The 14,925-nt window shown below is 40.9% G+C and overlaps 1 protein-coding gene across 1 annotated transcript in view; it reads right to left on the bottom strand.

Annotated features, from left to right (window-relative positions):
- The window catches only part of LOC144933725 (uncharacterized), a 61,005-nt gene extending 50,446 nt beyond the window's left edge, over positions 1–10,559 (bottom strand). The window contains exon 1 of the mRNA XM_078858796.1: positions 10,547–10,559. The gene's annotated coding sequence lies outside the window, so the exon portion shown is untranslated. The remainder of the gene's footprint in view (positions 1–10,546) is intronic.
- Between the last annotated feature and the right edge of the window lie 4,366 nt (positions 10,560–14,925).

Raw genomic sequence — 14,925 nt, 5'->3', positions numbered from 1 at the left:
GGGCTGGGTGAAGAGGGGAGGGTGGGGAAGGGCTGGGTGGGGAGGGTGGGGAGGGGCTGGGTGGGGAGGGTGGGGAGGGGCTTGGTGGAGTGGGTGGGGCTGGGTGGGGGGTGGGAGGGGTGGGCCTGGGTGGGGAGGGGCTGGCCACCCCGTGGTGCCCTTAAACGTTTGACCTACTCACGCCGGCTTGTGCCCGCCCTCACAGTCGGCCATATTTGCGGAATACACCACGCCGCCGTTGAACCTGGCCATTGACCAAGCAACCCAACGTTCCTACCAGCTCCCTCCGCAGGAATGTGTTTTTTTTTTATCTGGAAGAATCACAAAATTATAATGTAATCGGAAAGATGACAATGTTCTGTCCTGTTGAAGGATCAATGGAGTGTATCGGGAAACAAAGGGAATGGCCAAGCAACCGGACAACTAAGGTAAACATGCCAAAACATACAGTACGGGATATTTTAACAAGGGAGAGAGCTCAAAGTGGGAACATTCCACATTTCTGTCCTCGTACGACGTATCGTGGGGTGCTGCCGTGGTATATGGTTAGCATGCTGGACTTGGATCAATGGGTTCTATTTAATCTCCCCGGTGCCGCAGTTGATACAACGGTTCAAGTTGGCTAAAGTCACCCACCCCTGTCTACCTAAAAGTATAAATGGGTACGTCACTGCACGTGGATTGGCACGTTGCATATGGCAGGGTAATGTTTGGGTACTTCCACCGATTTCAAAGACGTCTGGTCAGTATGGAAGAGTAGGTTCAATACCCTCTCGAGAGGGTATTCGACCTCGTCTTTCACACTGTTGTGAATGACACTGACTAACGGACGTAAATCCATTTTAACAATGTAGTTAATTCGTATAATTCAAATACGGGTGAAGGATAACAACAAACCCAATTCAGTGATTTCTATTTAGACTATGGTCATCACTGTGCCGACTGATAAAAAAAAGTCCTCTAATCTGCAGTCTGAAAAACAAGTCACCATAAAACTGTGATTTAACAACATCCCATGTCGCTAATGAAGTCATTTTTTCCCCCGCAGGGAAAACTCGTGTGTGAGGGCACATGAGTTTGAGCGAACATTTCAGGGCTTCACCTTTACCCTTTACAGGATTACCCTATGGCCTCGTAGGGCAATGCTGTACTACTAATCGTTATATGAGACTGCCCGATCATAGATCTCAAGTAAATAATATTGTAAAAATGTGCAATCACCTAATTTCAGTAAAGTTGACAAAAACGTGACTTAAAGCTTTTCGTGACTGCAGGCATTTGATATTAACGTGTTTCATCCGAGTTATGTAGTCTCAGTTCTATGTTCTGTGGAAAGTTAAAGAAATTAGAGAAAAAGTTCACTATAATCGGGCATGAGCAATTGCTGCAATGATGGACATACAATATTCTGGTGTGAGTATGATCTCTCCATACATTTTTTTACTGCTCACGTAATTTTTGATAAATATTCAAGGGCACTCCCGCTCATTTCATCCATAAGCTGCGCATAGCAGGGCACTTTATCTCAACGGTGCCTGTATCCTGGACAGAGAATCGGTGATGACAGAAATGCAAAGAGAAGCTGATGCAAAGTCGTGCAATAATGAGTGAACTTTGACTGCATGCAGCGCCGCTATAATTATCAACTCTCTGGGGGGGCCCTGCTACTAACTCCTGGAAACTTCCAGGACGTCTCTCTGTCTCTGCATTAGGGAGAGTGAGAGGATGGGTTTGTAATTCTCCCCGATTGCTACGGGTCACCCTCCCATCATGAAGCCCTCCGAGCCCACACTCTGCACATGAGTTTAACACGTAGGCTTTCGCGACCAGTATTATTCATAATAAAAGTTTTTGGGTTAGACCGTGTAAGTATAAGTGTGTCGCAACCCTCCCCCCCCCCGACACGGCCAATCAGGAAGAAATGTGTCACGTTAACAAAACGCCAATTAATTACTTTTTCAGCCCACCGGTGTGTTTGAAAAGTGAATCCACAACATTTACAATTTGAGTACGACGTTTTGCTGGAAATTACATCCAGCATCTTCGGGTGATTTGCCAGAATAGTGAAGCCATCCACCTGTTTCCGGTCTTAAATAGTGCAGGACGACGTCAACATTGCACATGATATAGCACTCGTCACTAAAATGTTAGAGGAGGAACATCGGTGAAGTTGGGTGTATGACAAAAATATAAGTACCACCAATAACTAGATGATAACTAATTACTTATACCCACGTTCTTCTCTACACGTAAGAGTTTGCATAATTATGGCTACTGCAGTTTTTCATCACAACCCTTTAATAACTCACAATTATACTTTTGGCATTACAAGGAATGTGATAAAAAAAAACATGTCATGTATATTACAGTACAGTAATTATAGATGGTAATAGGGTTTTCCCCTTTTTTCTGGCAACAAAACAGGTGTTAAGATGTTAAAACACCAAACTGAAACCTTTTACACGGAATCATGTCTGCATTAACCACGGTGTTAGACCAGAGGACGCCAAAAGGCGTGTACGTTTGAGACGAGGCTCAAAAGAAATCTGTCTCTAGTGTGGACCCATCAGTTTCAAGGACCATGCATATATTATCAAAGTATGTTTTTGTTTGCATTCTGACCACAAGCATTGTGGTTAATGCAGACATGATTCCTTGTAAAAGGTTCCAGTTTGGTGTTTTAACATCTTAACACCTGTTTTGTTTCCAGACAAAATGGAAAAACCCTATTATCATATTTTGGAACTGGCAAAGGAGATCCCATGAAGTAATTATAGAAATTAATAAAACAGATACAGTACAGTATTATGAATTAAAGTATAATATTTTATATTATGGCTCATATATGATGATGACGTGATGATGACATTTTGTATTAAAGAGTACTTGAAAAGCTATCATTTTTACATATTTTTTATGACAAAAGTACATATTATAACCTGATGACGGATGCTTGTGTTGCGCCCAAAACGTCGTGATTTATTTCATTTTATACCTACGTGACTTTACCGAAAGAACCAAAGAGTATGGATTCCTGCAGTCACGAAAGCTTCAAATAAAGATACAAATTATAATCCAACAATTAAACTAATTAATTGGTGAAGCCGTTGCGTTGGTAGCGGTGCACAAGCACACATTTTTAAACAAGCACACATTTTTCAATCATTAGATTAGACTAACAGTGCAGTATAACTTAAAAAATGTTTAGCCGTAGTAATCCTGCTATTAAATTCGTGTTTGAGGGTTTGCAGCATATCAGCTGAAGAAACATTCAAGTTGAAAGATGATCTGTAACTTAAACAAAATGAAACCATCATCCCCACAGCTGCCGTGATGACTAAGAGCCAAACTGGGTGATGAAGGAACCACGTTGGCTCCTCAGCAACACTGGCTTTGAATGACATCTCAGGAGAACATTTACACAGACATTGCCTTACGTTGGCTGCCCATAAAGGGTTTTGAGTTCATTGGGTGTGACAGTTTGAAGCCAGAAGAAGTCACAGAAATGCAGCACAAATCCCTACACAAATACCGGTTCTGGCAACTCAGCAACACTTAGGAAATGCAAGATCATCAAGGACTTAAGAGGCTGCGTGACGATGCCAGGTGAGTTACTGGTGCCGCACGCCTAAAACGACTAAAAGCTTTTTGTTAGTTTACCAGGTTAGGCTCACTGAGCTACGTAGCTCTTCATCTTCTTGGTTCTTTCGGTAAAGTCACGTAGAATGGAAGTAATAAAATAATAAAAATAAAACATATTAAAATAATTCTCACGACGTTTCGGCTACAACGCAAGCAGCCGTCCTCAGGTGAAGAACAGGTCTGTCGAGAAGACAGAGTCCGAAACGTCGTGAGAATTGTTTTATTATGTTTTATTTTTATTATTTTATTATTTCCATTCTACGTGACTTTACCGAAAGAACCAAGAAGATGAATCCCTGCAGTCACGAAAGCTTTAAATTGAAATACGTAGCTCTTCTTTTTGGTCGGAATAGAGCCCACAACTTCCTGCATACCAGGCGAGGTAGTTAACGTGGGCACCTGGCACGGATGGAGCAGAGGGAAATAGCAGAAGACATTAATCGCTGCAGCACATGACTTCATCTCACTGAATGTGAAAGCCTGAGTCTGAACGTCTTTCAGAAGTGACGGGGCTGGCAGCAACTGCTAGGATTCACGAGAGAAATAACATTGCTGGTGCTTTGACCCTGCTGACTTGCATTTGCTTGCAAAATGTCAAGTTCTACGTTAAGCTTGGTTTTACAGCAAGGAGATGACCCTAATATGTGAAGGTGTAGTGTTTAATTTTTGCCAATCATAAATACATATTAAAATAAGTACAAATGTTACAGCAATATCTCAATGCACTACTGGATGTGTTGATCATTGGATTGTTTGACCTTACTTGACCACTCTGGTCCGTGCGAGTTGATGAATGGGGGCAAATAGAACAATTTTTCGATTTAAAGCTTTCGTGACTGCAGGGATTCATCTTCTTGGTTCTTTCGGTAAAGTCACGTAGAAGGGAAGTAATAAAATAAGGGAAGTAATAAAATAATAAAATTATGTTTTATTTTTATTATTTTATTACTTCCCTTCTACGTGACTTTACCGAAAGAACCAAGAAGACAAATAGAACAAGTTCATATGTCACTCAGCAATGATGTTAGCCTTCGCCAGAAATCGAACTCAGGTCACTGAGATAATATGACAATATGCTAACCACCGGACCAATAATGTCCCCTTCAATTGCATATATATAAGTGAAAGCAAACACACAAAAAATTTCGATTTAAAGCTTTCGTGACTGCAGGGATTCATATTCTTGGTTCTTTCGGTAAAGTCACGTAGAAGGGAAATAATAAAGTTATAAAAAAATAGTTTAATATTTTTTATTTTATTATTTCCCTTCTATATTTTCATTATAAAATAATATTTATTATTATTAAATAATACAAATATTGGTTTAAATTTTGTATTCTTTTATTATTTCCCTTCTACGTGACTTTACCGAAAGAACCAAGAATACAAATAAAACAATAAACATTTCATTTTAAATACTGTTTCAAGAAAGGAATGTGTTCTCGTAACAATCTGGGAAGGCTAAAACAAAAGGTCAGAGAGTGCAAGGCACTGCCGCAATACGGTAAGCAGTGAAAAACATCAAAGTGTCGCTGAAGTGCTTGCAAGTGAATCGTGACGAGCACCAGAACGAAAACGCACATTTACCCAGCCAATGTGAGGGAATTTTCTCAAACCATCTGTTATTGAACAAGACCAGCAGGCAGAAGAAAGTGTCAGTGCACTATTAATCTGCCCATCCCATGTATATTAAGCCAAAGCCCGTGTCATCGTGACATTAGGTTATTCAGGCACTCTACTTATTTTGTAAACAAACACATTGAATAATTTATCTTATTTATTAGAAAGTATTGTACTTCATCTTCGCCTAGGGTGCTGCAAACTCCCACTATCGTGTCACACCAATTTTCATCTACATTTGTATCAAGATTCTACCTCTAAATGCGACGAAGACACATTAATCATGCACTTTGTATGCTGTAATAATGCACTTTGCATGCTGGTGAATTCTATATTACTACGTTCATATTAAATAATATTGTTCAAAATTTTAAGTCCTCCGTACATATCTTTTTAAACCGTCTGATAATTTTTTTTTTTAAACAGATGGATTTCAGAATTCTTGAGGGCATAATCACAGATGTAAAATTTGTAATGTTAAGGATGGGAATCAAAATGATTATATTAAACACAGGTGGAGCATAACATGAAACTATGATATAAAGAGAGCGCAATTGTGGAGTGTGAATGGAAGAGTCTGATACTGCGCTCGGCTGTCCTTTAAACAATTATGAGAGCGTGCCACTAACCAAAAATATACTGCCAAACATTCGTACAATGTGTAAAGGCAAAGTAATAATAACAACGCATTACTTTTATAACGATATTACACTAAGCCATAGCAATGACGAAGTGAAACAATTATGAGAGCGTGCCACTGGCCAAAAATATCCTGCCAAATATTCGTACAATGTGCAAAGGCAAAGTAATAATAACGCATGATTTATATAACGCTATTCCATCACGCGATAGCAACGATGACGTGAAGCACTGCAATATAAAGCTGAATTGGCAAGCACTTGAATTTCCAAAGGAAACGACGTCACCTTTTTCCGGTGTCAATTTCAATTGTACTTGCAATTAACACTCGACTTATACTGTGGAAGTGGCACACTATAAGAGTATGTTGCTGCCATGACAGTTGAATGTCAATTCTCACCTACAAGGTGAAAATAGAATGTGTTTAAAAAAATTCATGATAATTTTGCACGTATGAAACGAGTTACTGTGAAACGAGAATGCAGCTCATTAAATGAACTGCACGTTTGCTTACCCCGGACACTAAATAATAAAATGTCTAAAGATACCCGGTGCGGTTCGCGGGCTGGGAAGTAAAAAAGGCTGCAGTCATTCAATATAATGCACACAGGTGTAATGCCAGCTAATTTAGTTGTGAAATATGAGAGCCAATCTACAATTGCCAGGTTCATGAACACAAAGTAGAGTTTCAAAAAAATTAAACGGAAAGATGTTAACTGGTTCGCAGAGGACTGTTGTGGTTAAAGCTTACAGATAACTAAAACTCGATGTTATACAGCGCCATTCGTACGAGGTCTCACACGTACAAATATAGATATATCTGAGCATACTAACAGCCAAGCAAAGAAACCACATTTGCAAACAACTCATTTTTGGCTATGTGCCTATGTTACCATTGGTGGATGTCGTGTGCAAGTCCTGCATATTGGAATATGTTATCAAGTGCTATAAATAATAGCCCTACAAATTGTTTTCCTTCTAAAGCACTATTTCCCGCACCTCCGATTAGCACGATTGACTATGCACGGTGCAAAAGAAGTTCTAGATACATATTTGGACAAACTGCTTAAAAAAATAATTCGCTTCCCATGGATTGCAGCGCATTCATATATACATCCATCGATAGTAGATAGTGAAACAAAATAATCATGTGCATAGGTTCTATGTGGCTTGGGGAAGCGTTCAGCCAGCAGTGGAATGATCATGGATGATGGTAATCCACTGCTAGATGAAGTCGTCCTCATGCCACTGGAGATGTGGGAGTTTGTTGACAAAACAATACGTGGTGGGGGGGAAGCAGGATATCTTCTGATATCACTCGCCACTGATGTTGGCCATGGCTGGGAATTAAACTCAAGTCGTCGGGTAAATTGCGCAGAACACCAACCTCTGTGCCACCACTTCCGATTATCACGGTTGGTTACGTACAATGCGAAAGAAGTTGAAAATACATGCATGTGTGCACTTCCAACAATGCGTGTCAAAAAATGTTTCGTGTACGTGAGAATTGTTACATCACAAATATCGCGACGGATGGCAACAGCATGAGAAGGTCTCCATTCAGCTCTGGATAGACCATGGCTAATAATCATGATCCATTTTTTTACATATATGAAGGACGGACGATTTGGTGCAAGAAGGAAACAATAAGAGTCATATGTGCGGCTTCAAACACATTTTCCTTTATCCCTATGAAATAAACTACAAGCTGAACAGTGACCGTAGACTTTTCCAAGTTACATTTTATGCAATTCTGAATTAAGCAAAGATTAATTTACAACACAAAAAACCCTGCAATTTTAATGGCATGAGAGGTAACGAGTAACAAAAGCTGAATGTTTAAATAGACAGCATTATAATGGAGATGTTGAAATAAAGACAGGGTCGATTATACAGTGTCTGCATCTGACAAGGGGTAATGAGACCAAAATGGTTGTGATTTCATGCTTGCGGAATATATAAATGGGTCAATATTACAGAGAGGATAATGATGCCGATCAAGTGTTAGATATATGTACGTTATAAAGTACCAGTGCAACTAAATTACAACAAATGTGAAGGGGAATTCTGATTTTAATACCATGCGTATAAAGATAACACCTTATTCTTTTGACCAAATTGTGCATTTTAATGGTATATTCATCGCTATTCATATTATACACAAAGGACCATTAACCAAAAGACACAGAGTCCACGGTTTGTATAAAAGGTCTTAGTTATATATTTTCATTATACATATTTTAATGAGGTTGTATTGTGTCGGCCACTATATACGTGTGTGTGTGTGCACGATAGTGGAGCGGTTAGCATACTGTGCTTCGAACTCAGTGACCCGAGCTCGATTCTCGCTCACAGCCAACATCAGTGATGATTATCTGAACCGGTCCTGGGCCTCCTCTAGGTCGAATCAGTCTAAAATGACTACCTGGTGTGGTGTGTAAATATCGCCACTAGGGAGACAAAGGCGGCCAGGCGTGGTGCTGGCCACCCACCCCCTCATGTGCCGTGCTGACCTTCAATGGTACTCGCTAACAGGACTTTCCCCAAAAGTCTGTTAAGGTTATACGGGCTTATCTTTGTCTTTTTTTAGACTTATATTATATCACAGTAATGTGTATTTGTAAACAATACTGTACTGTGCTTTCTATCCCCATTTGGTTATAATGTACCTGACAAAGGTCACGCGAATATATATCTATCAAGCACAAGGCACTGAATTAACAAGTGGCCCATTCACTAATTAACGTGATCATTGACCAATAGTTCAATACATTGGTCCGCCAGTGTGGTGAATTTTGGTCAATCAACCCGCACGAGTGATGGGGTTTGGGGATGTCTTCATCCAGCAGGGGTCTGAAAAAGTGCTTGTAAGTTATTGCTACATTATTGCGATTGACCAACATACATTGTATTTATACTGTCATCTCAAAATGCCCAAGCATGCCAAACTTAAATTCATGTTAAACCATTTACGATCTCGGTGGTGGAGGAAAGATGATGTTGATGCAATGAGACAATAATAGTGACACGTGCCGATCTGAATCGTGTGGTTACAGTACGTGATATTAATTGTGAGATTCCAAAAATCTGTGAAATTGCATTCAGTTTGAGAAATGAACGAATCAATGCGAAGTATAAATGCCCAGTTATCAACGTAAAATCAACAATGGGTTTCGAATAAAAACGTGGCTTCAATTGTAAAAATGTATTAATATTCGTGCAACAAAGAAGATAAAAATCATACATCCAAATACACTGTCACTCAAATACACGCAAGTGAATTGTTTGAAAGGGAAAACACGGGGGGCCTTTTCGGCCACATGCGCACGGTGGGTAACAAAGGGCCCTGTTTGGAGTGGTAGATTAGCATGCACACAGCCTCATGTTTACATTCACGATCCATATTTTTTATGTAATTTATGTCTCCGCGGCAAGGCGGTGCAAAGCGACTCACATTTACAATATTTATGCCAGCCGAGACCTCAAACAAAAAAACATGCCTGGAACTATCCCTGTGGTTATAAAATAAAATATTTGTGAAATTATACAGAACCGTAACGTGCATACATCACAACGAGCAAACTAATTGTATGGGATTCTATGTCGATTTTAAAAAATGTAATTAACGTAAAATCATTACAGTATCTGCTTGAGCTCTCTGCTGGGGAACGTATACATTTAGATCGATATTTAATGAAGCCATTATGGTCATACATACAGTACACTGTATGTCTGACTTTGCACAATAACAAATTAAATATATTTATGCCCAGGCAATTTAGTTACGTAAAAGAATGAGCCTGAAGGCACCACATGTCAACAACAATGTAAATAACTTGGTGGCGTCTGTAAACTTTCTCATGCGCAGCAGGAATTAACATTTTCTACTGTAAAAAAAAATAATTAAACATTATCCATTCACTCAATGCATACGTGACATGCCCACATAGCAAAAACATGTGTTTTATGTTTCATAATTACAGACACTACATTGTATAACTGTTACTACGTTCTGACATCTTCCGTAGTAATTTTGTTCATTTATCAGTGAGCTGCAGTTGAGATATGTATACACTTAGTATCTGGCAACGACATTATTTATTACCATTTTTTGGACAAATTAAACAGTGTGTACTGAATTCCAAGACAGCCTTTCTAAGCTTTGATGTATCCACGTTTTACAAATAATTGTGTACGGCATTTAATCTGCCATAATATTTTAGAAAATATATAAATCCAACAAAGATTAATTTCCCAAAATAATCCTAAATCCATCTGCTCACACACATCAACAGACATTGCACATTTTACATTATACACACCGCAGACATCTCCACACACACAGTGCTGTATACAGTGAAAATTAACCTCATCATTATTTACATTTTATATACCAAATTCCATTAAATTCAGTTAGTATGGACAATTTCAATTTCATTCGGTTTTAAATAATTACTCATTGCTCATGCTTAGTCATTTTAATCATCACGCTGTAACCATAATACAAATAACACAGTAAGCTATACATCAACAGAAAATAGCAACTATAAAAAAACGTGCAAAACACGCGAGATAAACACTAAAAAATACCTGCATTGCAAACACTGCAATCGTTAACGACTGATGGAATGTGCGCGCAGCCTACCTGCATCGTCATTCTGCCTACAAGCACTCTGAAGCTCACTTGCTAACTGCTGCTATTCCGTTTCGCTCCGACTCAAGGTCACTTCGACTGCTCCCCGCCCGCGTGCGCGCGCGCGCAAGAGAGAGAACCGTGGATCCTCCTCCTTTGCAGCACCTGATCCGCGTGCTGCGCAAACGCATCGGCAGCACCAACGCATCGGCAGCACCCCCCCACCCCCACCCCACTTGCCAGCAACCCGCTCAGTACCGCAGGGCTGTCGCCATGGATACCCTATCGCCATGGCTGCGAGGCTACCATGGTGACAAGGCGGATGGGGAGCAGGGTCCTGGGGGTGGTGGTGGGGGTGGGGTGCTCACGCCTGCTTGGCTTCGCTGTAGCGGTCCATTTATTCACCCCATTTCCTTTTCATTTCGTGAGGGCGGACGGATGCAGATAGCCACGTACACAAGCAATTGAAGACTTCAATTCAGATGACGTTGAGCAGCTGGGTGCATATGCTGCGGGCCAAGAGCACAGCAGAGCTTCATTGGAACGCTGGGCTTTTTGCCCATGTGCTGACCCATGGGTATTGACAGTTATATTGTAATTGTGCAATACCTTCAGGTGGAATTTTACATGTTAATGCTGAAACAAAAATAATAATTTCAAAGTGAAAAAATGACCATTAAGACTAGAGCTGGAACGATCAGTCGATTAAGTCGATTTATAGATTGAATATTCGAACCTTCTACATGTTGTGGTCAATGACTCAGGCCCTTTTAAATAAAGGCTGCCATCACATCCTGCCTCCCGAAGGAGGGAAACCCCCTGAAACCTCACCCAGTGTGATGCGGCTGACGATGTCGATTATGTCACCAAGCCCCGCCTATCACCTCCCGTCCAGTAACACTTGGGCACAGAAGTGAGCCTTTTTAAAATTCCAACTATTTCCATATAATCCGACTAGTTGAGTACTCAAACTCATATTCCGTTGAGTAATTGAAGACAGTACAAATAATCATCTCTAAAAAGCACAGGCACAATATTGTATCACCTGAATACTAATATTTTTTAACAGCATATAAAAACAAAAACATCTCCAGATGCTATATGTAAGAATCAATCCAGCAAAATCCTAATCAGAGAATGGAATTTAAATACTGTTATTCTGTGATGCGGTCCCATATTTTTAATGGATGCGCAAATAATGATTTGCTTTGTTACATTGTAAAATCACATTCGATGCAAATGCCATAGATATAACCATTTATTGCGTCTAATCACTAAAAAAATACACATGATCAGTTTGTAAAGGTTAATTTTTGGGATGACATTCTGCCAAGTTAAAAAAATGAAAAGCATATCAATTTGAATACATATTCGTATCGGGATGGAAAACACAACTTTATCTGAGTGCCACAAAATAATGCCAGCAGGCATATAGAATTAAAGTTTGAATAAATAACAATATTGTACCTCTTTTAAGGACACAATTGGAAGAATGCAGGTTATTTCTATTTCTCTCTGTGTCTTTTTCTCTAGGCTCAAAAGAAAGCTGTCTCTTGTGTGTACCAACCAGTTTCAAAGACAATGCATATATTATCAGAGCATGTTTTTTTGTTTGCATGTTCACCACAAGTACGTGTGGTTAATGCAGACAGGATTCCTTTAATAAGGTTTCTTTTTGGTGTTTTAACATCTTGACACCTTTTTAATTGCCCGAAAGGGTTAGACCTATTGTTATATTTTAATACTGGCAAGAAAGGTCCCATGTTATGTCATCCAATTACCCATGTTATGTCATACAATTACCTGTGCAAATTATTGCTGAAACCCTTGAAAATAAGTTAATAAATTTGCCCCGTTTGGGAGGGGCTTTGCCCCCCCCCCCCGTGCCCGCCCCCCCAAACTCCGCCCGTGCTCTTAACCGACCATAAAGATCATGGATATGTATGGTGGGATGCCACAGTGGCAAGATGTTGACAACTTCGCCTGGTATATGGGAGGTCATTGGTTCGATTCCGACCCTGACGCCTGCATATTTGGAATTCGTATGTGTCACTCAGCGATGAGTGCTTCCACTCATACGATATATTTTTCTTAAGGATACATAAAAAAAGAGAAAATAGTATTATACTCACCTGGTAGATGACAATGCTGTGCCTGCTCTACTTTAATATCACCTGGTCATCAGGCTTTCTAATCAGGTGTTTAGATTTGACATGTGTTTGGCTAGGGGACGTGACCTTCCACAGCAAGTGGAAGCATTGAAAGCCCCCAGGCATGATTGAGATGAGGTTAAGCCAAGGCTCTGTAAGACTTCAACAGCAAAATGCGTTTCCAAGCGAGCCTTCTGTGCCACCTAAAGAAGCTTTCCCGTTGTATCATGCACCGGGGAGCTTCAATAATTATAACTGCAGCACTATCTATATTGGGAGTGAAAAGCATTTTCCCGGACATTGTAAAACGGGGAAAAAACACGAATATACCAGGGCCACTTTGTGCATTGCAAGGACACAGAAAGTCAGATAGGCGGCTGCTGATTTGCATTACAGGTCGACCCGAAGGAAGAGCAAGGACTGGGTAGTCGAGGAAAGCACCTAATGGTAGCGAAGGAGCGAGGGTTTTGACAGTGAACAACTGCATATAGGCAGCAGCTAGACCAAGACCCAATTACCTGCGATTCTTGGCGGATGGTATGCACACGTACAACAGACACTATTCATGGGCAAACCAGAAGGTGTGCGTTCACACACGTGCAGGTATAAGCACGGAACCAAGCAAGTGCATGTATGTTATTTCCCTCACCTGGTACGCAGGAGAACGTGGGTTTGATCCCGACCCTGGTGCTTGTATATTTGGAGTTGGCATGTTCTCTCTCTCTATTTCCATGGGCTCATGGATTTTTCTCCAGGCCCTCCGGTTTTGCCCTCCACATTTAGAAACGTGCTTTTAGATTCGTTTGTTACTATAAATACCCACACATCATGATACGCCGCAAGACTGAGCTTACGTGTGGTCAGGTCGCCTCTGAAAAATATCTAACAGCTCAGTGGGGTTTACTTGGTAAATAAAAGTTTAGTTTATGAAAGCCAGTTTGGGAAGGTGCACGTGTACATTGGTGCGTCTAACGATTACTTGTTTCAGCACGTACTAGCTCACGTGTGCCATTGCGTGCTTGCGAATCTACGTGCTAGTTCACTGGAATATGTTCAGTAACAGTGCCTTCCGGCGCTTTCAGTTATAGCCAATGGTCAAGGCCATGTGATTGTTGACGTGCAAACTGACGAACCTTAGCCGGTCGAGGTCACAGATTAAACAAATGGCAAGGTCCGGGGCTCCTCTGGGGAGACAGTTGCTGTCCCCGGCACATTTTTCGCCCAACTCTATAGCGAACTTTATTAACTGAGATCTCAACGTAGGAATATAAAATGAATACTCTTCTTCATTAAACCATTGGTAAATGTTATTAATCTTCTAATTATAATTTTAAAAAACGTTAGGTATGGTCTCACAAATACAACTAATTGTTTATATGATAGCAACCCATTATTATTTTAAAGGTGTAATTACAAAGATAAATGTTTCAAACGTGATTTTGAGAAATTGTGCTTGCCAACTAATGACATTTGATTGGCGATTAATAATTTACAACTCTTTGTCAATCCACTGCGGGATAAACGCCTCCTCGTGCTGTGTCAGTCATGGGCGTTAGTTAGCCATACTTCACCAAGCTGATCAGGGATCTCTGGTGAGGGAGTATGGCGGGGCATTCACTCCACAGTGACGTTAGCTGTGGTCCTAAAATAAAAGTGAGGTTGCAGGGTTCATAGAGCAGTGCATTAACCACTGTGCCACCGCTCAACCCAATGTCTTTACAGACGGTTCCAATGTATGTTTGTGCGTATGTTGAACTTCTTGCGTACCGCACGTAGCCAATCGTGCAAATCGGAGGCCAAGTATGACTGTGCAATGTGCTCACAGCTGTAACTAACCTGACAGTGTCCTGTCCTCGGGCCCCAAGCTGCAGGAGCTCACGAGCAGCTGTGCGGGTGGTGGCGCACGTTCCCTCTCCTCCAGGGCGTGCCAAGCAGAGTCCTTCGTTGTCCCTGTCACCGGGGCCACCACGCTTTGCCCAGCGGCATTCATCTCCAAAGACGGATCCTCTTTAGCCAAGTGTGCGTCTAAACCCAGCGCCGGGTTCACCGCATCCTTCTCCACGATGGCTTCTGGGTCTGCCTCGTGAATTGCATCCGCGAATTTCGTCGGTTCGGCATCGAAAGAATGTATCGTTTGTGCAGAAACAGAGGACGCTTCAGATGTGCTGATGTCCTTACATTCAGAGGCCTGCTTTATCTCCACCTTGCTTACATCAGCAGCTTGTGCAGCCATGAAACTTG

This window comes from Lampetra fluviatilis, chromosome 1, assembly GCF_964198595.1.
Source record: "Lampetra fluviatilis chromosome 1, kcLamFluv1.1, whole genome shotgun sequence".
NCBI lineage: Eukaryota > Metazoa > Chordata > Hyperoartia > Petromyzontiformes > Petromyzontidae > Lampetra > Lampetra fluviatilis.
Note: the sequence above shows the minus strand (reverse complement) of the source record. Positions and strands in the feature narration are given on the sequence as shown.